Below are 22104 nucleotides of genomic sequence, written 5' to 3' on the forward strand. Positions count from 1 at the left end.
CTTGTCCAGAAAGGATAGCATTGCATTAGTACTGTCAGCCGTCGAGGCAAGGGCAGTTCTTTGCCCAGTAGGCCATTTTGTGCCAAGAAGACAAACTTCCAAATGGAAATGTCTTAGAAGCCCAACATTCTCTCGGGATCAAATTGGTGCAGCCAGGAGCAATTGTGTCTCACATCAACAGAATTCTAAGTTATTTAAATGCCATATTCTCTAGGTCTATGAAGTGTTTGAAGATTACCTGTCTATCTGACCTATGTATCTGTAAATCTGGATAACCTAACTAACGTAACTATAGAGATGACAAGCATAGGTGACTATAAATCTATAAGTCTTATCTACCGAAATAACCTAAGGACTAAGGCTTCACGTAAACAAGGTAAACAGTCTATAAGCAAGTGCATGGTAAAGAACGATGACTTCAAAATTGTGACAATACACAAGATGTTATAACAGAGGTAGGAGTATATAGTGCGATATGCAATATGACAATAATCTTAAATATATATCAATATACCGAATATCCTAAACAGAAGTAGAACCTACATAAGTATGACAGATATAAATTTACATTTGTATCAATATACAAGTATTTCAAATAAGAGTAGAAATATATGTACATTATAACAAATATAGTTCCATATTTGTATCAATATACAAATTATCTTAAACAGGAATATAAAAATAGTTTACATTTGTATCAACATATAAGAACCCATAACAGTGCAAATTACAGTGCAAATTATTTAAGGCTACTATTTTACTAAATTTGTTTACTAGTATACATAATAATCTACCATAATATCTTATACCTATCCATTTCATTTCTTCTTCTTTTTTTTTTTTTTTTTTTGGAATACTGAGTTTAATATTTCCTTCCACCCCCAACCCTATAACCATCATCCATAACCCTGAGAATTATGAAACCTAAGGGAGAAGGGGCGTCATTTTCTTAGAATTGCTTCCTGCTGTTTAGGGGGTGATGTTATCTCTGTTGGGTACTGTGAGAAAGCTCAGATAGTTAAATCTCAGTTAGACTAACTGTAGGTTCTGCAGTAAGTCTTAGAGTAATGGGTAAGATTGTCTGAAATTCCGGTAAGAAGTGTAGTATGATGATGATTACCATGGCATCATTCTGGATTGGGTAGAGTTGTTGTTGGGGCCCCATCTTCCTTCTGGAGACTTCTGAGATTGCTATTAGAAAAACTTATTTGTTATCAAAATGGAAGATTTGGATTTAAAGAGGACATAGCATGTAAGAAAGGATTCTGAGAAATCAAGAGTAAGCATGCAGAGAATTAGAATCTAGAAGACAATGGTCCCTTTTATTGGTTTCCTTCTGTCCCACACCAGAGGGCTCTTCTGATATGGAACTGAAGAATCTCTCAAACTTTTCTTTTAGCAATGTGCTTGGGTTTAGAGAAGGAGTGAGCCAATTCCATCTCCAAAGCCAGCTTGGCTTATAATTGAATTGGAACCACAACTTTTCTAGATTGATAGAGAGATAGATGTTAGACAGTGAGATTTTACCATGTGTAGATTGGTACCAATAGATTCTTTCTTTCTGCTGTAAACATCCGGATATCCAAGGCCTTATGATTTTTGGAAGATGGGTATTTCCATTATCCTGGAAAGACAAAAACAGAACCCTACCCCAACCTTGATTGTTAAATTTTTCTTACAACTTGTAGAGATGTCACATTGGTGGATGATCTTTTACTTCACCTCATCAAGGGGTTTTTCCTGTTCAAATCGAATTTTTATTAATTTTGTTGGTATCCATAGCTTCTCTTCTCCTGCAGAAACAAAGGCAAAACCCCTTCCCCAACGTAGAACATATCCAGGTTTCCATTCTGAGGTCAGCACATCCTTGAAATAAACCGGTTGGTTTAGCTCAGGAGTTTTGTCTGTCGTCCAATGTCTCTCTGCAGCTGTTGTTCCTTTTTCATCAGCATTGAGAAAATTCAAGGTTAATAAAGCACTATGCAATCTATTTCTAGGAGTCATTGTTACCTGTCGCTGTTTATTTAGCATATCCTTTAAAGTTCGATTGGATCTTTCTATGACTGCTTGGCCTGTGGGATTGTGTGGTATACCTGTAACATGCTTTATATTGTAATAAGCAAAGAATTGTCTCATTTTATTGGAGACATATGCTGGGGCATTGTCTGTCTTAATTTGTACAGGTATTCCCATGATGGCCATAACTTCTAATAGGTGTGTAATCACAGAATCAGCCTTTTCAGAACTCATAGGAGTTGCCCATTGAAATCCTGAATAGGTGTCAATGGTATGATGTACATACTTTAATCTTCCAAATTCTGCAAAATGAAACACATCCATCTGCCAAATTTCATTTCTTTGTATACCTTTTGGATTGCTCCCTGCAGGTAATGGAAGTTGGTTATAGATGGAACAAGTAGGACATTTTTTCACAATATCCTTAGCCTGTTGCCAAGTGATGGAGAAATCCTTCTTCAAACTTTTGCTATTTACATGGCATTTCTTATGAAATTCTGAAGCTTCTAGCACATTACCTATTAGTAACTGATCAATCTCATCATTACCTTGTGCTAGAGGTCCTGGCAGACCTGTATGGGATCTGATATGTGTTATATATATAGGATGTTCCCTTTTTCTGATGATTTCCTGCAATTGTATGAATAATGAAGTTAATTCTGTATTATCAGGAATAAATTCAGCAGTTTCAATATGTAAAACAACTCTCTCTGCATATTGAGAGTCAGTGACTATATTGAGGGGTTCTGTGAAGTCTTTCAGTACAATAAGAATGGCATACAGTTCTGCCTTTTGTACAGAGCTGTATGGACTTTGTACCACTTTACTTAGGTCTCCTGATTTATATCCTGCTTTCCCTGATTTATTTGCATCAGTATAGAATGTGAGGACATTGGGAATTTTTGTTACTTTCTTTGATTTCTTGTTAAATGAGAGTTATTTGGTTTTTTTTAATAGCCTCCTTCAGTGTGAAAATAGGCCTCTTGTAGTTGTCTTTGCCATCCATTTTACTGAGCAAAAATACTTAGGAAACATGTTTACATCTTTAGTGAGCATGTGCAGACATTTTTCCTTGTCATTCTTCTCCAAGCAACATAGTGTGACAATGATTTACATAAACATTTGAGTTACACTGGGTAGTATGAGCAGTCTGGAGACAATTCCATGTTTTAAATAAATTTACAGAAGACTTTACCACTGTAGTGAATGTTTACAGGCATTACCTCCCCTTGTCCTCATTCTGTATACAATATATTATGACAATTATTGATATAGCTCTTCATAGGTGGTATTTGGATTGTAAGTTGTCTATAGATGATCTTATGATTTAAAGTGGAGAGGAAGATGTGTATCCATTATATGCAAATGCTGTGCTATTTATATAAGGAACATGAGCTTCTGCAGATTTTGGTATCCACAGGGCATCCTGGAATGAATCCTCCATGGATACCAAGGGAAGATTATAATTTTCATTTTATTCTTTGCCATAATATTAATAGTAATATTTATAATGCTACATGGGAGTGTTTATAATGTTATTTATAAAGACTTTAATAACATCACTGTATCTGATCTGTATTTCAAGACTGGTATAGAAATAGTTCATTTTAAGCACTTAGCTTTTGATAAGAAAATAGAAGAGAAATTTCCTTAATATCTCATGATACAGGGTCTTAGTGGCAACTTCTAGTTCAAAAATAGTATTAATACAATGACCTAGTTGACTTATGCTTATCTGCTAAAAATGTTAGATTAATGAATTTGTAAGGTATTATTCTATTCTAAAATATAAGTTATTTTATATTACTTGTAACAAATAGAATCTTGGTTACCTATATCTGTGGGTACAGGAAGCAGGTTTTTGCTCAGATTTTCTAAAAATTTAAATCAAAATTTTATGTAAATCACATATATTCTAACTTGTGACATGTTAACTTATTCCTTCTCAGTCTAAATGTCAAGTAGAAACAGTGATGTGTCAAACATACCTAGTCTTCTGTGTTGGAGAAAATTCAAATTAATATATTCTCTATTAGGAGTTTACCACATTTCAGTGAGAAAATCTACTTCTGCAGCAATTAGGACAAATGGGAAGGTGAAATTCATAGCATCAAAGATTAATATTGGAAGAAAAGAGTTTCACAATTATTTTCAGGGTTTTGGAGGTCTGAGACTTCAATGGAATTTTCAGAATAAGCTGAAAATAGCTACCCAATTCTCAGCCACACTCTACATATATTACTCATTGTGAAGCTAAAAGCTAATACTCAACGCAATATACCCATTCTTCTAAAAGTGGTTTTGAAGGAGGGTGATTGAGTAAGTATTATTGATGTGATCAAGACCATTCCTGTGGTCATGACTATCTACAAGGAGAATGGATCTCTCATGTATCTATAGTTTAAGAGTGTATCTATGTTTTGGGGTGCACATGAGCATGCATATTATAACCCACCCTCTTTAGGTAGAGATGTCTTCACAGATTTCCTGAATTCTAAAATTAAGCCATTAGAAACAGTGTTTTAACTAGCCAACAAGACAAGGCAATTCAGATTACCTCCCCCCTGCCAAAAAAAAAGAGGGAAAAATGTAATCTAAATTTGCAATTAGCATTTTAAGAAGTGATACAATGAACTATTTATAGTAACAAAGGCAATGAGCTTGTTTAGTGTCTTCAACTGTCACAGTGTCAATTGATGCTAACCTTAACATAGAGACAGTAGTAAGTTTAGAAAATCTCCCAAAAAATGGACAGTCTATTTAAAGTTATTAATCATTGATACCAATTCCCCTGTAGAACACTCCTTGTCCCTGGGCAAATACAGTTAAAAGAGTGAAGCTGCCTCATGACCTTGGTCTTCACTTACCTATTGACTGAAAGTCAGTATGAAAACAGGTTGTATGCTTTATTTGGCCCCTTTCTTATGGTGGGAAGACACAACTAAGAAAGATCTAGTGGAAAGGAATATCAAAAAAAAAAACCAAAAAACCTGTATCCCCCATCTCCTTAAAAAACTGATTCAAAACAAAAAACTCAAGGTCCTAAATGGCACAGGAAGGTAAGGAAGTTAGAGGGACAAAGAATTTCCCAAGTGAGAAATCACTATCATTCCACATCAGACACTTCCAAGGTTGAAAACAGAAGAGAGACATTACCTGCAAACACAAGCCTCCCTGTCATCATAGCTAGGTTCCTGGCCTGAGTCTTTTTTTTTTTTTTTTTTTTTTTAGGAGACAGGGCACCATTGACCCCTGTAATTGGGAGCACTATGAGGACAACAAAAAAGTTTTTTTTGTTTTTGTTTTATTTACTTAGCAGTGCTTAAGTCATCCCAGATCCAAAGTGTCTTTGTTCTTGTGGGATTTTTTTTTTTTTCATCTAAGTGTCTCAGTTTATGACTGCATCTTGAAGCACTTCAATGTTGCCTTCTTGTAAAGCTTGCCTCTTGAAATCAGGCATCACATTTAAATGTAGAAATTTCTCTTCAAAGCTGCTGGAACTTTCCCTAAGGTAAGATGCTGCCTTTAAAATCCCAATCATTTTTAATTGGAGTAATCTAGTAGACCACATTAATGATTCGAATTCAAAGAAAGTAAAGGAAATTTGGGATACTTTTTAGTTAGTACTAATGACCTGATCTTTATACTCAGTGAATGATGCTTTCAAGCAGAACTTGATCTCAGGGTAGATTTCTGTTTTCATGAAAGCTATGAATATATAGTATCTATGGTAGAAAGTGTGGTCTCCATTGGCAGTTTGTTAAAATATCCATGGCTTTTTATACAATTATGATAGAAGTCAACTGCTCTACCCCTTTAAAGTAAGGTGATACAGTACATCTCCTATTTATAAATAGAATTTGAGTGGGAACAATATAGTGAACACTTAAATGACAATATGTTGCTTTCCATAATTTCTTTGTTACTTGAAAATTGTTATGAACTCTGTTGTCCTAAAGGTTTTATGGACCAGAGGTCCTAAGTGATTGCAGTGAACCCGGCTCTTCTGCCAAGAATCAAGAATGTACTTTGACTGTTCTGTTTAGTTGGCTGGACCTTTTTTTTTATATATATTAAATCACATTGGAATATAGTTAATCCTGATTGATTGTAACACAAGGTTCCAATTCTTCTTCAGTAATCTAGCATCATGTTAACACTATTGGGGGAAAATCTGCATAATACATACATGGCCAAGAAAAAGCAAATAAGTGACTTTTTAGATTTGACCAGTTTGTATCACACTGTATACAGAAATATATATAAAGACTGCCAAGCTATTGTAAAGTCTTTTGAGTTGATATTACAGAGCCAATTTTTTTTATCTTTGCACCTCACTATGCCTGGAGAGCATAATCTCCAGAGCTTTCAACAGCCAAATCATCATGATTCAATTATTAGTCCACATGACACAAGGTGTGGGGGTTGATCACTTGGTATAAAATAATCCTCTAACTCATTGAGAATATTATAGTCTTTCATTTGATCATACCTCTTAAGCAATCTAAGGTATCTATGTATATTTGTCAACAGATTTACTGACAATATGATCTCATTAGCACAGAAGCTCTATGGTTGGAGAGATGTGTTTACTCTGGTTCAAACCACCTAAAGGAATAATGACAAATATAAAATACTTTTGTTGTCAATTTAGCTGGATTTTATAATCAGCTATTGCCAGAGACCTTCTTGGGGAGAGGGTTAAGTCTCAAAGAGGATTTCGGAGTGGGAGGGGAGAGAGGATATGGGTGTGGTCTGAGAGTGAATCAGGATGGCTATCAGCAGCCTTTAATTGAAAAATGACTACACCATTTATACTGTGTAGTTGCACATAGGATTAAATGGGAGACAAGGGGCATATGAGCTGGGGTGTGACTGAGGTCAGGGATTGAAGAATGTAGCACTGACCTTGACAATAGGTACTGGTCATAAGTTAATGGAAGGGTAGTAAGTTTCTCTTGCTAGAGATAAGAATGACTGCTTCAGCAAGCAGGAACTTTCCTCAAGCTCCAAGGAAATGGAGTCCCTTATCCAAATGCCTGACCTTAGGAAAAGGACTTCTTCTGGGGAGCTGACACTATACTGCAATTTCCTAGTCATATTATATGGATGTGTTCCACTCTTATGCTCCCAAAAGGGAAGGTTCTGAAGTCTTACTCTTCCCATTATACTGTACCATTCTGATTTCTCTGTATTTATTAACTGAACTCTTGCCCTTAATGGCCTCAAGCTTAGGATCTGAATTGTAGGCATTTCTTCCTTAGGACCAGGTGTATCTAATAAATCTCTAATTTTCCTGTTCTTGGTATAATTAGGAGGGCACGTTGGAATTCCTGGTTCTATAGTGGTGGGGATTTTTTTCCCCAAAGAATAATTTTGTTTAGAGAAGGTACCATTGTACACATTTTTATCCTTTACCAAAGCCACCACAAAATTTCCCAAAGGGAAAGGCATTAATATTGAGAAACATTAAAAATGAAAGTAAAAGAATACTGGAGAGGTGTGGGCTGCAGTGTTGAAATGCTGGGACTTTGTCAAGTAGCAATAGACACCATGCAGTCCTTGCCAAGCTATGCCACATACCCCTAGGGATATCTGTGAAAAGGTTATTAGAACTTGAACTGAAGAGGGAGAATCACTTCAAATGGCAAGGGAATTCCAGACTGAAAGAAAAGAATAGAGTTGAGTAGTGGCATGAATCCTTGTCTCTTCTCTTACTGGAGACACAATATGACCAGCTATGGCATGCTTCTGCTGTCATGGCTTCCTCAATATGATGAACTAAACCTGCGAATTATAAACCGAAATAATCTCTTCACTTTAACTTACTTTTGTCAGGGATTTTAGCACAGTAAAGAAAAATTCACTAGTGTAGTGACCTCTTCCCTCTCCCCCCCACACATACACATGCACATACACACACACACACACACACACACACACACACACACACACATACACAGAGAGAGACAGAGACAGACACATTGTTTGAATGGGTAATTTAAGACTTCCATATTTAGCCAAACCAGAACAATAGCATACAGATTTGCTCCCATTCTCTAAACAACAGGAACAACCAAGCTGGAGTATTTCAAAGAAAATATTCATTGGCCGTGGTTAGCACTGGACAGTCATCACTGAGTTGTAGGGGAATATAAGATAGGATTTATGAGTACTTCAACTTATCACCTGGAGAGTTTCTTGGCCATACGGTTGGGGAAATAAACTCTGATGGGAGCCATCAGTCTCTCTGTGTTGACACAATAGAAGTTGGGCTTTGATGAGGTGAAACCATTTCAATTTGACAGCATAGATTGTGGAAGAGAGAAGACTACAAAGTGAGAATACTTTGAAAGTCATCATGTGGTCTCAGTTAGTTTCCGAGGAAGGGCTGATTAGATAAGGGGAGGAAGAATTTGCTAGACAGAATCTAGAAAAGGATCAAAGTGAATAATCCAATAGCTCACAGAAGGGCAGGATGCTTTCGGTTTCTCCAACCAGAGTTGGGAAAACATTAAAATAGAGAACATATACAGTAGAGTGTGCACAGAGGCATGGCTTCCTTGTTGGGGAAAATGATTCTTAGACCTCAGGCTCCCTTTCTCTTCCTAACAATCTCAAACATGAAAACTTCAAACTGCTTCTTTTTTTTTTTTTTTGGTTTTTCGAGACATGGTGTCTCTGTGTAGTTTTTGGTGCCTGACCTGGATCTCACTCTGTAGACCAGGCTGGCCTCAAAATCACAGAGATCCACCTGGCTCTGCCTCCCGAATGCCGGGATTAAAGGCGTGCACCACGACTGCCCAGCTCAAAGTGTAGATTCCCAAGCATATTAGTAATTATTTTTGAGGACCAGAGTTCAATAAAATAGATCAACATTCTTGTCAAACAATAAGCATTGCCAGGAATTCATGAAAATAGTAATTTATGACCCACTGTGAGTGTGAGTCATAAATCAACTGAAGCCAGCCTAGAAATAATGCAGATGAAAGACCAAGCAGGCAAGGATAGCAAAATGTATACTATGACTGAATTCCATGCTTCTAAGAAAGAAGATACAAACAGAACATATTATGGGACAGTAAAGCTAGACTGAAAATATCCAAAACATATTGCCATAGATGCAATACAGAGACATAGGACCATAATATTTGAGGTTTTAAACAAAAATATAGGCAGAGTTAACATTTGACTCTATCAAAAAAAAAGATAGCATATTTGAAGATTTATAAAATGAAAATTCCATAAAATGAAACATAGAGGAAAAAAGATGAGAAAAAAAAGAACAGATTTTCAGTGGGAGGGGCACCAAAGAAGACTAAACTGGAGAATAATGTAAAATATTAATGCTTTAAATGCTGCTAATTTTCATGAAAATCATAAAGTCATAGATTAACAATATAATTATGCAAAAAAACAAAAGAACACATTGATCAAATTACATAAAATAATTTTGAAGCCATAGATAAATCAAGGAAAATGCAAATTAAACAGAAGAATTAACAAAGGTAGATAAACTTGTGCCTTTTAGCAAAAACATATCATCTTACTACTTAGGAGGCTCATGATTTCCAGCTAGCCTATACTACATGGCAAGTTCAGATCAGCCTGAGCTACATAATGAAAGACTGTCTTTAAGAAAAGTAAAGAAATTAAAAATTAAAATGAGATCAATAAAATGAAACCAAACACAGAGACCTCTTCAAAGAAATCAATAAAGTTGATCAATCTCCAGCTAGACTTAAAAAAAGAATGCAAGTGGTCAGGGTTGGGGATAGCATCATATAAATGTTAAAGGAGTAGAGTGATTATGAATTCCTGAACAAATGATGAAGTATTAATTTTACTTCACCACAGTCAGCTTACTGACCACTGCAAGTTTACTCAGAAGCACAATGTTCAAAGGAGTAAATGTGAAACAAGATATTCTATATCTCTAAATTGAGTTGTATAGTGCCATATTTTCATCAGTAACATCCAAGATTAATCTAGTATCTGCAGTTTTGGGTAGATGGGTTAAGCTTTCTCTAGGAAACAAATAAATTACAAAAGCTAGTTTAAAAAATCAATATTATAAAAAATTCACATTGTGTATAAAACAATAAGTAATAAATATTACATGATGAAGAATAAAGTAAGTATTTTTTGATTAGTGAGTAGAATTCATTATAAAAATCCAGGTCCAAAGCTCAGGGAAAAATGGATACAAAGAGTTCAGTATTTATGCTACAATTTCCTAAGTTTGTGATTTATGTTATAAATAACTAGGCTAAATAATTCTAGACATATGATGGTGTCGAATTCTCAGCAACTTGCTAAAACACTTTGAATAAAAGACCCAAGTTACACCGAAGCTGTGAATAATGAAAACTCCAAAAGATAAACTAGTGGGGTTTGACTGTTTAGTAAACTAAGAGTCTTCTGTTCTACCCAGTGGGTTAGGTGGCAACTCAGACTAGGAAACCATTGCCGAGTGGTTGGCATGCAGAGAAACAAATTTTACAGCCAGCCATGGAGGACCAATATCAAGCCCCATTTTTATTCTCTTGTCCTTATTGTATATCACATGACACAGGGGGCGAACTGAAGCAAAGTAGCATGCTATAGGTAAAGTGAGTTTAAAAGAAAATCTGAAGTTGAAATTGTCATGTGGGAATTCTGAGAATATTACATTGACTGGGATGGGATCCTTTTATAATCAGTATTGAGTCCCCAAAGTAAAACATGTTAAGGTGACTCATATCTACTGTCCACCCTAGATTGATTCATTTTCCTGCAGAAATTTTGAATTTTAGGATAACAAGAATATAAGTGTCTAGGGTATGTAGGGTTGTCCTTAATTCAAACATGCTGCTCATAAAGTTCTCCATTGTTTGCCCACCTTTTAAAACTGAAGCATCCTAATAATGACATCTAAAAGAGAGGCCTGCTTTCATAGGTAGAGAGAAGAAAGGCCCCCTTGGAAAGGCCATCTCCTTTGGAATTGTCTTCTTCTATTATTACATGCATTTCAGTTTATAGTTAGGGAACCATTACGAAACTAAGAATGATATAGAAGATAATCTTTAAAAATCAACTTTGTTGGCAAAGGAATTTTTGCTTAGCTGTACTATACAAGTTTTCCAACAATAGTACAAATTGACACACTCACTGAAGAACACTGGGTACATCACCAAGCATTCAAGCTATATGACCTGAACTTTTTATCTAGTACACGTGTTTTTGAGACTCTGTGGGATATCAGATGTAATTGACACTCTGCGACCACGATTTTAGTTTTGTTTCTCCTTGCTAAGTGACTTACAAGATAGATAATAACTCCTCAATGATCAATAGCAAAAAGTTTAACCTTTAGACTTTTTAATTGATATCTAAGTTGTAGTGATAATCTGCCATGTTTTGTCTTGGAACGGATTACTTATGATCATATGAACTGTACCAATTTCTTGTGGAATTTTTCACCTATGTCATAGCTCAAGCATTCCACTATAGAATGAACAGTTAAAACGGAATAAATAAATTTATTTCGGTTTCGGAGAATAATTAAGTTCACATTCAAGGTGTCACTAGATAGTCTGGCCCTGGTAAGGGTCCTCATCCTTTTTTGTAGATGGACCCCTATTTACCACTTCCTCATATAGAAAACAGATATCATCTCCTTCTAGTTTCTTCTTTGGAATCCCACTCATGAGGGAAACACCATGACTCCTGAAGGAAAAAAAAATAGATATTTCCTCATACATCATAAAGTTCCCACTTGAGTGCTCTATAATGAAAGATAATTTAGGTGGAGAAAATCATATTGACTTTATTAAAATAACTTTCATGAGACATGGGAAACTTCAGAAACAAAGATCCAACAGAAAGTGTCTGTATTTTTATGAGCAGAAGTGTTAAATAATAGAAGAGGATCAGAGAAAGTTTGGATCAATGCTAATAAACTGGGAAAAAACTGGCCAGGTCCTGTTTGTTCAGATTCTTCTTGCCGTGTCTGTGCTTTCAAGAAAGAAAAAGAAAAAAAAAACTGTGCATTTTTGGGGACTGGAAAGATAGCTCAGTGGTCAAGAGCAGATACTGCTCTTGTAGAGGACCTGAGTTGATTTCTGAGCATCTATCACAGGCAGTGCATTATTGCCTGTAACTCTAGCTCCAGGCAAACTGACATCCCTTTGTACTCCTCATATACAGACATACACATAAATAAATAATCATAAAAATGTTTAAAAACAAAATAAGGGAAAAACGCTTGTGCATTCCCTCCAGGGTGCTAGGAATGAAGGCTTTGAGCAAAGTCAGCTAGGTATTAGTCCCTGTTTGTGGGAAGAAGGGGACCCAGGAATGTAAGAGTGACTTGTCTGTTTCCACAGTTTGCTTAAACATCAAAGCATCATTCTGGGAGGTAGCTCTTCTTGGATCCCATCACTGCAACTCCACATGTTATCTCATTGGGAATTAGGGTGTCCACTTTAGTGGACTGCAGACCTTGTCTTGTTAAGGAGCAATACTTTGAGGCTTGGTGACACTACTGACTTCAAAGCAAGTCTCAGACTAGGAAGCAGTGTACGGCCACTAAATTGTCTTTCTAAACGCATAGTCTATTTGAGTCCAGATGCCAGGCAATCAAGAAAGTGAAATTTTCCCCCACATTAGTCTTGAAACACACAGATGAATGCAAGCATGCATATATAAATACACATGTAGGGAACTACCAAATGTTATATAACTATAGCCTTACAAAAATAAGATTGAAACAGCTATTTATAAGAATACATTAAACACACACACACACACACACACACACACACCTTTTAGCACCAAAAGGCTTGACTGATTGATTGATATCACTTGATGGTCTATGTAGGCAGAACTACTACAGTGAGTCAGTACTATATCTGCTTTATTCATCAACACACGTGATACTTTTATATTATAGGCTGTGTCAGTAAATACATCAAGCATACAGTAAATGTTGATTTATTCCAGCCTTTATATAACTTTATTTAGGTATAAATGTCCTCCAAAAAAAAATGATGTCAAAATGGCCTCTCCCTCATCACAAATAAAGTGATAGAGAGGCACACGGCTTACTGGAAATTATCTTAAAGGAAGGTAACCAATATGCGAACCCCAATCTGTGTCAGTTCTAAAGGCCAAGTTTTCAACACCATGCTCTATTGACATATGGACCAATTTGTGCTATGAGGCAGTAGGTTTTGATTAGTCACATTTAGCTAAATAAAGGCTAAAGTGATACGTAGACTTTTTTTTTTAAAGCTGTCATATAGTATGTAGAGGAAGTCAAGTGGTAACTTGGTGGCAGGGTTCAGCTTAACATACAGAAGGTCCAGGGTTCAATCCTCAACACAAAATAAACTTTAAAAAGAAAAAAATAATAACAGAATTGGGTAACAATCAAAAGTTTTGCATGTTTTTGATTATGTATTTATTAATATTGTATATCTCAGTAATAGTAGACAGTGATACTATAGTGGACAGTAATAATTTTTTAAAACTGTTGTTTATGACCATGATCAAGATCAAACAGGATTATTGCTTTAAATTTGCAATATTAAACATTTTAATTATTAATCTTAAACCACCTAACTTGTTTTATCCCACAATCTGTCCTGTGTCTTTATCTCATATCTGCTGTATTTGTAAGACAATATTGAATTCTGTATTTCATAGCATACAAAAGTCATCAGCGATTAAAAAAAAGTCCCAATCTTGAACCCGAGACTGGAACTGGAACAGAGTGAGAGAACAAGGAAAGAGATACCATGATAAATGAAGGCACCATGGGAATAGGGAGAAGCAGAGTGCTAGGGAGGTTCCCAGGAATCCACAAAGATGACTCCACCATAGACTACTGGCAATGGTCAAGAGGGTGCCTGAGCTGACCTACTCTGGTGATCCGATGGCTGAATACCCTAACTGTCATCATAGAACCTTTATCCAGTGACTGATGGAAGCAGGTGCAGAGATCCATGGCAGGGTTCCAGGTGGAACTCCAGGAGTCTAATCGAGGAGAAAGAGAAGGGATTCTACAAGCAAGAGATATCAAGAGCATGATTGGACAAAGTACAGAGACAACTAGTCAAACTAGTGGAAACACATGAACTGTGGACCAATAGCTGAGGAGCCCCCATGGTACTGGACTAGGCCCTCTGGATAAGTGAGACAGTTGTTTAGCTCGAACTGTTTAGGGGGCCCCCAGGCAGTGGGATTGGGACCTGTCCCTAGTGCATGAGCCAGCTTTTTGGAGCCTAGTGTCTATGGTGAGACACTTTGTGCAGCCTTGGTGCAGGGAGGAGGGGCTTGAACCTGCCTCAACTGAATGTACCAGGCTCTGCTGACTCCCCATGGGAGACCTTGCCTTGGAGGAAGGTGGAAATGTGGGGTGGGTTGGGGGGAAGGCTGGGAGGTGGGAGGAGGGAGGACATGGGAATCTGTGTTTGATATGTAAAATAAATAGAAAAACCTCTTAATAAAAAAAAAAGAAAAAAAATCCCAATCTTAGTGGTGAAGGATTTCTTGTAATATTAGTGATAGATGTGAACCATGTGGAATGGTGATTGGAAGGAAATACTTGGAAAACTGTACATGTCAGGTTGTTCTCTGGGTACCTTTTCTCTTTAAATTTTATAGAACTTCAATATTTCAAATTAATGCCATCCATTTTATTAAAACCTGTGTTTACTTAATCAAATTAATGTTTGCAGTTCTGGGTGGCATTCTTTTGCCTGCCTCCTATTTTGTGACATCTGCTGGCCATGCCCAGTATTACAAAGCTCCATAATTCACTCTTACCACTTCCTCCAATTGTGCAATTCTTTTCTAGAAATACCATTTTAACTGAACTGGAGGAATTCAGTGAGTATCCTTGACTAAAGAAGAAGTATTGTAATGTGAGTCTCAACCTTGAAAGAGAAAAATGGGAGTCCAGCATTTAGGGATTCTTCATTTAGCATATTAGACATGTATTTACTTTCATGTTTTTGGTACTAAAAGGGATACACTGTCACCCAGCCACTCAAATATTCTCTATAACTTAATAATAATAATAATAATAATAATAATAATAATAATAATACACATAACATGAATCTGCAGAGGTAAAGTTTAAATTCACATTTGAAATGAATGCACTTTGGGTTTCAGCACACATTGGATCCAGGTTAGGAAGAAGAAGGCATGAGCAAACTTTTTATATCCCCAGAAATCCATTTGTCCACTGTCCCATCAGTCAAATTCAGATACTTGTTGCCAGCTCTAAGATTTATAGGCTAAAGCTGGTTTTTGAAATTGCTTTGTATTTCCACTTAACAGCTAGGGCAGCAGCATGTTAAAAATCTGCCTTGGTCTCCTTGGAGCCTATTTATAAAGCTAATTTGTCTCCCTGGACATTTTTTTTCCTCCACCTCATCCAAATACCAGCTCCAGGCTTCTAAACCATTAACCCCCCTTCTTCATCCCAAGCAAAATACTGTCAGAGACAATGGATGCAGGACAGTGACGATTCTGATGATAGAGTCCTCCCCAGCAGAATGCAAGCCATCTCTCCTGCTGGCGGGCGATGGATTCGCTGCCCTCCCTGCAGACAAGCAGGCACACACACACACACAGAGCCCTGGGAAGTCCACATTTACTGTACTGCGTGCCTGCCGACTGCCTTGAAGAAACTGTAGCTAACCACCTTATTAGTATTCTTGCCTCCACTGTGTCTCACTTGCAGCATCAGAGCGCTGAGCAAAATGCAGTAGAGCAGGGACAGACACGGCTCTGGCAATCATCTCAATGCAGGCTGCCGAGTGTTGGGGGTGGGGGCATGCAGCGCATCAAGATTAATAACCTTGCCATAATCCGGGGCACCGTGCAAGCAGACACCTCTGCTGATTGACTCGCTCCTGGCTTGATACATCTGCCTGGGGGAGAGGGATCCGGAATCTAGTTCTCACCCCCAACCCCCTGATTTTGGATGTTCTTTTGATTCTCCACAGACCTGGGAAGGTAACCGCAAGCCATACCATCTGCAGCTCACAGCACCTCTTGGAGGTTACTACTGACAGTTTTCATTACACGGGCTTCTGTGAGTGCTTATGTGTTTTTATGTGTTCCTGCGTGTGGGTGCCTGCTTTCTCGTGAAAGAGATTGTGTGAGTGTCCGTCCTGTGTGTGCGGGTTTGTGTGACAACCAAAGCAGGTATAACGTACAAGAGGAGATCTCAACATCGTGAAAATAATCTCCAGGCACTGGGACTCCCAATCTGTAGTCCCCCACCTCTCACCGCCCCTTCTCTGCCCTACTCCCCCGGCTCCTTTGATGAGTTTTTGGGTTACTTTTTGGAGGAGTCTCTTGGACACGTTCTTGCCGTTGCTGGTGGATCAAATAAATGGAACCTTTGAAAGTTGATTATTTTTTTTTTCTTATGTGACAAACACGCACACACACATAGAGAGAGAGAGAGAGAAGAGGAAAGGAAATTAGAGTGGTGTATGACCAGCTAGAGGATTTAAAATTTTCCCTGGTGAACTTGGAGGATCCATTGAGAAGGTAAGTCACCAGACTACTTAGCTCTGGTACCTTCTTTTCTTACAATGTTTATGTTTTCCGGGTTGTTTTCAGAATTCCATATGCAGTTTTCCTAAGCGCGCACTTTCAGATTGTAATGCAGAGAGGAGCCAGTGTGTGGCATTTGGGGTTATTCTCATGCCAAGGAGGTTATTTCCATTTCCATTTGTACGATTACGCCCCCCCCTCGCCTTACCATTTTATACTTCTCTTCTTAATGTTTTCATGGTGAATTCTGAATATATGAAATCTGCAAATTGATGATAAAAATGAAAAGTCCAGCGTCCATTGAAACAAATCTCTAGAATTCAGGGGAAAACCATTCAGGTTAGCTGCTAGCAGAAGTACTGAGACCGAAGCCAAACTGAACCTACTCAGAGACTGGCATGGGATGGCAGTGGGGGTGTAATCCAGACTTATGATAATTTAAAAGTAGACCCCCTGCAGATTTCTTTTCAAGAACGGTTCTCTCTGCATTGGGGAGTAGTGTTGTGCCTCCGCAGCTCTTACTAGGAGCAAATGAGAACAAAGTGGGGATTGTTTCTGTTGTCAGCCTCACTTTTGGACTGACTTTCTTCCTATGGCATCTCATTAACCCTTTTGAACACAGTGTCCCCTGCTTAGGACTAGTGGTGTCTGTTATTTTGGAACATTTTCTCACCCAATGCAGTCCCTAGAGAAGGGAGTGCGGTTGCAAATTGCTCTTAATTGTGTATTCTTGGCTGTAAAAGCAAGCAGCATCAGAATTCATGTGACCCGTCAAACGTCTTGCTGGACTCAGTCTCCTCAGTGCTCCCTGGTGGTTGGTTACCTGGGCCTTAAATCTGCCCCTCTTTTCCTTAAAACTGCAATGCTGGTAACATTTTACCTTTTTTGGTCTCTAGAAAGAAAAGTACTCTTTCACTGTAACAGCGTCTGCATCTCTGTATTTGTGAATATATTTATCCCTGAATTGGCACCCAGCTTCTACCAAGTAGGGAAAACAACTTGTAAATAGATTTCCAAAATGCTGAAATCCCCAAGTGAAAGCTCTAGAAGGTTATTCCTCCTCAGGGAATGTCTATGGTGGTGTATCTGAAGTGGAGTGGTAACGTTCCATGGGCTGTGAGCCAACTCTAAGGACTGTTGTGATCATGTTCATGGCAGAGATGACAAATATGCTAACCAGGTAGAGGAGGACACACCTAGCTGATTCTTTCCAACTACTGATGACTATATTTAGCTAAAAGATGCTAATTACAGTATAGAAGACTTATTCAGACATGACTGATTAAGTCAAAGATTTATAAGTGCATCCAAGTTTGGAGATGTCAGACCTCACACTCCAACCACTAATATTTTTTCTTCTTTCCTGGAAGGGGAATTACCGAAAGAGCAAAGAAACAAAATGTAAAGCTAAGGTTGTCTAATGACTTGCACAGGAATGTTGGAGGAGCCTGACTGCAGCTGCTGAGCTGCTCCCTGCCCCCAGCTGGTCCTGTGACTGACACTCCACACAGGACCTGATGGATAGACTGTGGGAAAACTCTGAGATACACATCATGAGATAGTCTTCTTGCTGGCTATTTTTTTTTTTTTTTTTTTTTTTTTTTTTTTTTTTTTTTTGGTTTTTCGAGACAGGGTTTCTCTGTGTAGCTTTGCGCCTTTCCTGGATCTCGCGCTGTAGACCAGGCTGGCCTCGAACTCACAGAGATCCGCCTGCCTCTGCCTCCCGAGTGCTGGGATTAAAGGCGTGCGCCACCACCGCCCGGCTTGCTGGCTATTTTTTAACTGGTGTATGTTTTCTTAGATTTCAGCTATTGATTCATTAGTGAAAAAAAAGGAGCATTTTCTTTTCTTCTTCCTTTCTTTTTCTTTTTTAAAGTGGCTGGAGCATAGTAGCAGTCATAAATAGAATTTCAGTTTTTTTTTTTTTTAAAGGAGAGAATGAGATAAGGATCATGAAACCTAAAGGCAGAGATAGATACATATATAGGAAACACAAAGTTTAAGAAGGGAAGAACAGGAAGCTCCAGATGCCAGCAGTTCACAGCAGGCCATGAGAGGCCTCACAGACTGACTGTGAAGATACTGATTATTCCTTTCCTTCTCACCTGCTTATTCACCTGAAGCTTCTGGTAACTAGTCCTAGGGAGAGTGGACAGTGGTTTAGGTCATCTAATTGATATTAGGACTGTTTGGAATAAAGAGAAGCCTTTCCTAGATGCCATTCTGGAAGCTGGCAACTGGTGCCGCTTTTCTTAGAGACTGTTTAACTTTAACTGCCCCTGATCCATTCACATTCTCATGCAGTATTAATGTGTATTTAGACTGATGGTGCTGGGAAATTAATTGCATAGATTAATTCTCAACACTATCTGAAAACAAAAGGATACTATTTTATCTTTTATTTATTTGAGATTTAATAATTGTAATGGGAGAAACTTCTAGCAGTTGTAACACTTACATTATCAGTTACTTTAGGTTAATAATAGCAGTGAAGTACCAGCCAACCCAGAAGGTTCTGACTTGTCTCATACAATGTGTAAAGCAAAGCCATTGCATCTCAAGGGCTCCAGATGCTGTTTGTGCAAAGGCAACTTTGCATCACTATGTTTAGCTCAGGTGTAGCAAGGGTAAACAGTTTCTGTCTAGACTTGACTCCAGGGTCCATGGCAGACTTTCTTGAACCTTGTTTTTTTTTTTTTTTTTTTTTTTTTTTTTTTTTTTTTTTTTTTTTTTTTTTGTGTGTGTGTGTGTGTGTATGTGGTAGACAGTATTTTGAGCTTTAACAGGCTTGGTTTTCTTGCCTAATGAATTCAAAAGCGAAAAGCAAGGATGGGGAGGGGTGGGAACTTCCATTTCATTAGGGGTAGTATGTCAGAGTAGCCAATGAAGACAATGATGTTCCTTCAAAGAACTAGATGCAAGGTTATTTTTAAAGAATGAATTGATAAAGGGCTGCTTTGAATTTATTGGAGAGAATAAGGGAACTTCCATTTCCTCCTCCGTTTAGTTCCAGTCAGTGGGAAGGCCTTTCTCTGGCTCTTTGCTCAACTCAGCCAACCAGACCCAACACTCTCCAGTGTGTTTCTATGCTTTTAATTCCCAAGACACTTAACACATGAATAGTTCCTTCCCTCTCAAACAGACAGAGCTGACAGCTGGAGAGTTAGCTACTGAGATCCTTTAAAGGAATCCAGGAAGACTGTCCAGTCAGTTCAGGAAGAGAAAGAACTCCTAGCTCCCTGGCTCTGGCAGTGAAGACAAATCAAGCATCCTGAACTTGAAATTTTGATTGCTGAGTCATTACTACAGCTTGCAGCTGCGTAATATCTTAGGCTGATGCAAACAATGGTGACTGCAACAGGGTCAGAGCTTCTACCTACAGAAGGAAATGCGAAGTCTTGGGATGAAATAAGTATTCTATAGTAACAGATGTATTATATGCCCCTGCTCTTGTTCCCGACTACAGAAAAACAAGTTCTCTGGGACCTCCATTATTATAAAATAAAAGATGATTAACTGTTACATGAATTGAATAGGGAGTCTGAAGTTTGCAATAGACTAAATAAACCCATTCAGTTATCTGTATTGCATTTGGGACCAGATAGCCATCAACTAAACAGGGCATGGTGGAGGCTTAGGTTACAACAAGGAGGTGGTAAACTCTGGGCTGCGATCAGAAGGTATCAGTCAGGCATTGACAGTCTAGGTTGTTTACTGCCTAGAAAGATCCTCTAATGTAGTTGGGAAGTACAATATATTTGTCTGATGCAATTTTAAATGAAATTAATTAAACAAGATGTGTTTTCTCTGTGATCGATTATTACAATTTTTTTTTTGCTATAGTTTAGTTATTTTTCCAAGTGTTAACTTTACCTCCTTTTGGCAATTTCTTGGTAGATTCTTAGTTGTGTGTGTGTGTATGTGTGTGTGTGTGTGTATGTGTGCATGTATATATGTTTGTGTATATGTATATGTGTACATGCACATACATGCGTGTACAAATTGTTAAGTGACTGGTCATGCTATAGAAGCCATAACACTAGATTCATGAAAAATAGAAAACTGTGTGATGATCACTGGTACTGAATTTCTAGAAATGACTATAAAATGAAGAGAAGAAGAGAGGGAGGGAGGAAGGAAGGAAGGAAGGAAGGAAGGAAGGAAGGAAGGAAGGAAGGAAGGGCAAGAGGAACGAACGAAACAAGGCAAAGAAAGACACTGGGGCATTCTAACCTTCTTGGCAAGGATACACAGGCCATTACTGAGTTTGTAAGCTCCAAAAATTCTAGTCCATAATAAAACTGTTCACTAGAATTTTAATCACATTTGGAAACTGCATAAATAAAATATCTATCTATAATAACAGACAGGTCTTAATGAGGACAAGCATCATCGCACCAAATTGCATTTATGAGATAGACTAGGATTATAAGGCAGCGATGAAGACAATGATAACCATATTAGCTTCGTAGTTTATCTCAGAGCCTTAGTTTCCTATTCTGTAAAACAGAAGCAGTCAATCATAAAGATTTCTGTGATGAGTGAATAAAAGATGTCTATAAGACAATTAGTAAAACCTTTTGTATGAAATAAGATCTATGTTGGTAACTCACAAATATTTTTTTCATCTATCCTAATCTAGTTTAAAGAAGAGAAAGACCAACCTAACTCAGGATATTTTTATTCTTATTCAGAGAGCTAAAGTGGCAAACATAACTTGAGAGTTAGGTAAAACTGGAGAGATGAAGCTACGTTTCTTTAAGTTAGCATGAAGGTTTTATCAGATCATCTCAGAGCAGCCTAACCACTTCCAAATATTGTTGTATTTATGCTTACAAGTTTCAAAACGATGCGGAGTGTAAGTAGAATCATGTGCGTCCATCCATATGTGATTGCAGAAACAATTCAAATGTCAGCAAGTGGTGTTAACATTGCTCTTTATCTACTGTCTCCTTTCATTCACAAACAATGAAAGCGTATCTATTTATTATGTAGCTAGCTGGCAGGTATCGCTACTGTGGTCACTGCTGTGAAAAGTACAGAAGGTCTCTCTTCATTTCTCTTTGCTGCAATTCCAGCATTTAGATGTAGCATGCCGCAGTCTTAGGACTGCTCCTTAGAATTATGACTTGATAGTTAAACAGAATTAAGTTTCCTCTTCTAGCATCTGACCCATATGGAGCTATGTCATTGTGTACGACCTTTATTTAGTTCAAGAACATATTGCTAAAGATGTAAAAAGCCTTGTTCCTATTAATGTAGCTAGCTGAGCTGTCAGCGATGAGGCCAATTCTGCTTTGCTAACTCTGCACGGCTGGTACCACTTGACCCAGGTATTTCTGTTCTGCCTAGTCAGCCTTTCCCTGTACATGAAGAGAGCTGGGCTTTGCCCTTCAAAATGTGGACTCTTACTATCCAATAATGAATGGACTCTGCCTTATGATTTGCATGGAACAAAGACCAAATTCAAACTCCCAGTATTTGAAAATCCTTTTCACATAATCCAGGTCTAGAGCAGCAAAAGAGGGA

General features: G+C 37.8%; 1 protein-coding gene across 4 annotated transcripts in view; it reads left to right on the forward strand.

Moving 5' to 3' along the window:
- Positions 1 to 15674: 15674 nt before the first annotated feature.
- Positions 15675 to 22104, forward strand: part of Lrrc4c (leucine rich repeat containing 4C) — a 1313763-nt gene continuing 1307333 nt past the window's right edge. For 2 of the 4 annotated variants that reach the window (XM_052725801.1, XM_052725800.1), the window contains exon 1: positions 15675 to 16105. The gene's annotated coding sequence lies outside the window, so the exon portion shown is untranslated. Of the gene's footprint in view, positions 16570 to 22104 lie in introns of all 4 variants that reach the window. The other 2 variants (XM_052725799.1, XM_052725798.1) reach the window with 2 other exon arrangements.

The sequence above is a fragment of the Peromyscus californicus genome, unplaced genomic scaffold (assembly GCF_007827085.1).
Source record: "Peromyscus californicus insignis strain IS unplaced genomic scaffold, ASM782708v3 Scaffold_7__1_contigs__length_154581171, whole genome shotgun sequence".
Classification (NCBI taxonomy): Eukaryota; Metazoa; Chordata; class Mammalia; order Rodentia; family Cricetidae; genus Peromyscus; species Peromyscus californicus.